Source organism: Tenrec ecaudatus (genome assembly GCF_050624435.1).
Source record: "Tenrec ecaudatus isolate mTenEca1 chromosome 2 unlocalized genomic scaffold, mTenEca1.hap1 SUPER_2_unloc_10, whole genome shotgun sequence".
NCBI lineage: Eukaryota > Metazoa > Chordata > Mammalia > Afrosoricida > Tenrecidae > Tenrec > Tenrec ecaudatus.
Genome location: NW_027457570.1, coordinates 565,209 through 571,869, shown reverse-complemented (window position 1 = coordinate 571,869; position 6,661 = coordinate 565,209).

The window sequence follows — 6,661 nt, the reverse complement described above, 5'->3', positions numbered from 1 at the left end:
GGGCACTTGGACAATATAGGTTAATTAGCCGGTACTTGGACTATGTAGGTCAACTAGCGGGCCCTTGGACTATCTAGGTTAGCTAAGGGGCACTTGGATTATGTAGGTTAAATAGCGGGAACTTGGACAATGTAGGTTAACTAGCGGACATTTGGACGATCTAGGATAACTGGCGGGCCCTTTCACTATGTAGGTTTACTAGCGGGCCCTTGGACTATGTAGGTTAACTAGCGGGCACTTGGACGATCTAAGTTAACTAGCGGGCACTTGGACGATGCAGGTTCCCTAGCGGGCACTTGGACTATCTAGGTTCCCTAACGGGCACTTGGTCTATGTAGGTTCCCTAGCGGGCACTTGGACTATGTACGTCCCTTAGCGGGCACTTGGACTATGTTGGTTTCCTATCTGGCACTTGGACTATGGAGGTTAACTAGCGGGCCGTTGGACTATGTAGGTTAACTAGCAGGCACTTAGACTATCTAGGTTACCTATCGGGCACTTGGACTATGTACATACCCTAGCGGGCACTTGGACTATCTAAGTTACCTAGCGGGCACTTGGACTATGTAGGTTAACTAGCGGGCACTTGGACTATGTATGTTCCCTAACGGGCACTTGGACTATGTAGGTTCCCTAGCGGGCACTTGGACTATCTAGGTTAGCTAACGGGCACTTGGACAATATAGGTTAATTAGCCGGTACTTGGACTATGTAGGTCAACTAGCGGGCCCTTGGACTATCTAGGTTAGCTAAGGGGCACTTGGATTATGTAGGTTAAATAGCGGGAACTTGGACAATGTAGGTTAACTAGCGGACATTTGGACGATCTAGGATAACTGGCGGGCCCTTTCACTATGTAGGTTTACTAGCGGGCACTTGGACGATCTAGGTTAACTAGCGGGCACTTGGACTATGTAGGTTAGCTAGCGGACACTTGAACTATGTAGGTTAACTAGTGGGCCTTTAGACTATCTAGGTTACCTAGCGGGCACTTGGACTATGTAGGTTAATTAGCGGGTATTTCCACTATGTAGGTGCCCTAGCGGGCATTTGGACTATATAGGTTACCTAGGGGGCACTTGGACTTTGTAGGTTACCTAGCGGGCACTTGGACTATCTAGGTTAGCGAACGGGGACTTGCACTATGTAGGTGACCTACCAGGCAATTGTACTGTCTAGGTTACCTAGCGCGCACTTGGACTAATTAGGTTACCTAGCATGCTCTTGGACTATGTATGTTAGCTAACGGGCATTGGACTATCTAGGTTACCTAACGGGCACTTGGAATATGTAGGTTACCTAGCTGGCACTTGGACTATCTAGGTTACCTAACGGGCACTTCGACTATCTAGAGTACGTAGCGGGCACTTGGACTATGTAGGTTACCTACAGGACATTTGGATGATCTAGGTTAACTAGTGGGCCCTTGGACTATGTAGGTTAACTAGCGGGCACTTGGACGATCTAGGTTAACTAGCGGGCACTTGGACGATGCAGGTTCCCTAGCGGGCACTTTGACTATGTAGGTTCCCTAGCGGGCACTTGGACTATGTGGGTACCCTAGCGGGCATTTGGACTATCTAGGTTTCCTAAAGGGCATTTGGACTATATAGGTTCCCTAGCGGGCACTTGGATTATGTAGGTTCCCGTCTTGCACTTGGACTATGTAGGTTACCTAGCGGGCACTTGGACTATGTAGGTTAATTAGCGGGCCCTTGCACTATGTAGGTTAACTAGCGGGCCCTTGGACTATGTAGGTTAACCAGGGGGCACTTGGACAATCTATGTTAACTAGTGGGCACTTGGAGGATATAGGTTAACTAGCGGACACTTGGATTAGCTAGGTTACCTAGCGGGCACTTGAACCATGTAGGTTAACTATTTGGCCCTTGGACTATCTAGGTTAGCAAACGGGCACTTGGACTATGTAGGTTAATTAGCGTGCACTTGGACTATGTAGGTGCCCTAGCGGGCATTTGGACTATATAGATTACCTAGCGGGCACTTGGACTTTGTAGGTTACCTAGCGGGCACTTGGACTATCTAGGTTCCCTAGCGGGCACTTGGACTACATATGTTCCCTAAAGTGCACTTGGACTATGTAGGTTCCCTAGCAGGCACTCTGACTATGAAGGTTCTCTAGCGGGCACTTGGACTATGTAGGTTCCATAGCAGGCCCTTTGACTATGAAAGTTTTCTAACGGGCACTTGGACTATGTATGTTAGCTAACGGGCACTTGGACTATGTAGGTTACCTAGCGGGCACTTGGACTATCTAGGTTACGTAGCGGGCACTTGGACTATGTAGGTGAACTCGAGGACATTAGGACGATCTAGGTTAACTAGTGGGCCCTTGGACTATGTAGGTTAACTAGCGGGCACTTGGACTATCTAGGTTAACTAGCCGGCACATGGACTATCAAGGTTAACTAGCGAGCCCTTGGGCTATGTAGGTTAACTAGCGGGCCCTTGGACTTGTAGCTTACCTAGCGGCACTTGGACTAAGTAGGTTACCTAGCGGGCACTTGGACTACCTAGGTTAGCGAACGGGGACTTGCACTATGTAGGTGACCTACCAGGCACTTGTACTGTCTAGGTTACCTAGCGCGCATTTGGACTATGTAGGTTCCCTAGCGGGCACTTGGACTATCTAGGTTAGCTAACGGGCACTTGGACAATATAGGTTAATTAGCCGGTACTTGGACTATGTAGGTCAACTAGCAGGCCCTTGGACTATCTAGGTTAGCTAAGGGGCACTTGGATTATGTAGGTTAAATAGCGGGCACTTGGACAATGTAGGTTAACTAGCGGACATTTGGACGATCTAGGTTAACTAGTGGGCCTTTTCACTATGTAGGTTAACTATCGGGCCCTTGGACTATGTAGGTTAACTAGCGGGCACTGGGACGATCTAGGTTAACTAGCGGGCACTTGGACTATGTAGGTTAGCTAGCGGGAACTTGAACTATGTAGGTTAACTAGTGGGCCCTTAGACTATCTAGGTTAGCTAGCGGGCACTTGGACTATGTAGGTTAATTAGCGGGTATTTTGACTATGTAGGTGCCCTAACGGGCATTTGAAGTATATAGGTTACCTAGGGGGCACTTGGACTTTGTAGGTTACGTAGCGGGCACTTGGACTATGTAGGTTAACCAGCGGGCACTTGGACAATCTAGGTTAACGAACGGGCACTTGGATTATGTAGGTTAGCTAACAGGAACTTGGACAATCTAGGTTAACTAGCGGGCAATTGGACGATGCAGGTTCCCTAGCGGGCACTTTGACTATGTAGGTTCCCTAGCGGGCACTTGGACTATGTGGGTACCCTAGTGGGCATTTGGACTATCAAGGCTTCCTAACGGGCATTTGGACTATGTAGGTTCCCTAGCGGGCACTTGGATTATGTAGATTCCCGTCTTGCACTTGGACTATGTAGGTTACCTAGCGTGCACTTGGACTATGTAGGTTAATTAGCGGGCCCTTGCACTATGTAGGTTAACTAGCGGGCCCTGGGACTATGTAGGTTAACCAGCGGGCACTTGGTCCATCTAGGTTAACTAGTGGGTACTTGGAGGATATAGGTTAACTAGCGGACACTTGGATTAGCTAGGTTACTTAGCGGGCACTTGAATCATGTAGGTTAACTATTTGGCTCTTTGGCTATCAAGGTTAGCTAACGGGCACTTGGACAATGTAGGTTAATTAGAGGGTACTTGGACTATGTAGGTTACCTAGCGGGCACTTGGAGTATTTTGGTTACCTATTGGGCACTTGAACTATGTAAGTTCCCTAGCGGGCACTTTCACTATTTGGGTTCCATAGTGGGCATTTGGACTATCTAGGTTACCTAACGGGCACTTGGAGTATGTAGGTTCCCTAGCGGGCACTTGGATTATGTAGGTTCCCTATCGGGCACTTGGACTATGTAGGTTACTAGCGGGCACTTGGACTATGTAGGTTACCTAACGGGCACTTGGACTATGAGGGTTCCTTATCGGGCACTTGGACAATGTTGGTTAACTAGCCGGCACTAGGACTATGTAGGTTACCTAGCGGGCACTTGGACTATCTAGGTTAGGTAACGGGCACTTGGACTATCTAGGTTACCTAGTGGGAACTTGGACTATGTAGGTTACCTAGCGGGCACTTTGACTATCTTGGTTATTTAGCGGGCACTTGGACTATATAGGTTAACTAGCGGACACTTGGACGAACTAGGTTAACGAGCGGGCCCTTGGACTATGTAGGTAACCTAGCGGGCACTTGGACTATCTAGGTTACTTAACGGGCACTTGGACGATCTAGGTTAACTAGCGGGCACTTCACGATATAGGTTAACTAGCGGACACTTGGATTAGCTAGGTTACCTAGCGTGCACTTGAACCATGTAGGTTAACTATTTGGACCTTGGACTATCTAGGTTAGCTAACGGGCACTTGGACTATGTAGGTTAATTAGCGTGCACTTGGACTATGTAGGTGCCCTAGCGGGCATTTGGACTATATAGATTACCTAGCGGGCACTTGGACTTTGTAGGTTACCTAGCGGGCACTTGGACTATCTGGGTTACCTAGCGGGCACTTGGACTATCCAGGTTCCTTAGCGGGCACTTGGACTACATAGGATCCCTAAAGGGCACTTGGACTATGTAGGTTCCCTAGCAGGCACTCGGACTATGAAGGTTCCCTAGTGGGCACTTGGACTATGTAGGTTCCATAGCAGGCCCTTTGACTATGTAAGTTCTCTAACGGGAACTTGGACTATGTGGGTTCCCTAGAGGGTCTTTGGACTATGTACGTTACTAGGGGGCATTTGGACTATGTAGGTTACCTAGCGGATACTTGGACTATGTAGGTTCCCGATCAGGGACTTGGACAATGTAGGTTAACTAGCGGACACTAGGAATATGTAGGTTTACTAGCGTGTCCTTGTACTATGTAGGTTAACTAGCGGGCACTTGGACTATCTAGGTTAACTAGCGGGCCCTTGGACTATGTAGGTTAACTAGCGGGCACTTTGACGATCTAGGTTAGCAAACGGGCACATGGAATATGCAGGTTACCTAGCAGGCACTTGGACTGTCTAGGTTACCTAGCGGGCACTTGGACTATCTAGGTTAACGAACGGGCACTTGGACGATGTGGTTACCTAGCGGGCACTTGGACTATCTCTGCTAGCTAATGGGCACTTGGACTATCTAAGTTACCTAGCGGGCACTTGGACTATGTAGGTTACCTAGCAGGCACTTGGACAATCTAGGTTAACGAACGGGCACTTGGACTATGTAGGTTAGCTAACAGGAACTTGGACAATCTAGGTTAACTAGCGGGCACTTGGACGATGCAGGTTCCCTAGCTGGCACTTGGACTATATAGGTTCCCTATGGGCACTTGGACCATCTAGGTTCCCTAAAGGGCACTTGGACTATGTAGGTTCCCTAGCGGGCACTTGGACTATGTAGGTTAACTAGCAGGCCCTTGGACTATCTAGGTTCCCCAGCGGGCACTTGGACTATGTAGGTTCCCTAACGGGCACTTGGACTATGTAGGTTCCATAGCGGGCACTTGGACTATGTAGGTTCCCTATCGGGCACTTGGACTATGTAGGCTTCTATCAGGCACTTGGTCCATGTAGATTAACTAGCGGGCACTTGGACTATCTAGGTAACCTAGGGGGCACTTGGACTATGTACGTCCCCTAGTGGGCACTTCGACTATCTAGGTTAACTAGCGGGCACTCGGTTTATCTAAGTTACCTGGTGGGCACTTGGACTATGTAGGTTAACTAGCGGACACTTGGACGATCTAGGTTAACTAGCGGGCACTTGGACGATATAGGTTAACTACCGGGCACTTGGATTATCTAGGTTGGCTAGCAGGCACTTGAACTATGTAGGTTAACTAGTGGGCCCTTAGACTATCTAGGTTAGCTAACGGGCACTTGGACAATGTAGGTTAATTAGAGGGTACTTGGACTATGTAGGTTACCTAGCGGGCACTTGGAGTATCTTGGTTACCTATTGGGCACTTGAACTATGTAAGTTCCCTAGCGGGCACTTTCACTATGTGGGTTCCCTAGCGGGCATTTGGACTATCTAGGTTACCTAACGGGCACTTGGTGTATGTAGGTTCCCTAGCGGGCACTTGGACTATGTAGGTTACTAATGGGCATTTGGACTATGTAGGTTACTAGCGGGCATTTGGACTATGTAGGTTACCTAACGGGCCCTTGGACTATGTACCTTCGCTATCGGGCACTTGGACAATGTTGGTTAACTAGCGCGCAGTAGGACTATGTAGGTTACCTAGCGGGCACTTGGACTATCAAAGTTACCTAGCGGGCACTTGGACTGTTTAGGTTAACTAGCGGGCCCTTGGACTATCTAGGTTACCTAGCGGGCACTTGGACTGTGTAGGTTAACTAGCGGGCACATGGACAATCTAGGTTACCTAGCGGGCATTTGGACTATGTAGGTTACCTAACGGGCCCTTGGACTATGTACCTTCGCTATCGGGCACTTGGACAATGTTGTTAACTAGCGCGCACTAGGACTATGTAGGTTACCTAGCGGGCACTTGGACTATCAAGGTTACCTAGCGGGCACTTGGACTGTATAGGTTAACTAGCGGGCCCTTGGACTATCTAGGTTACCTAGCGGGCA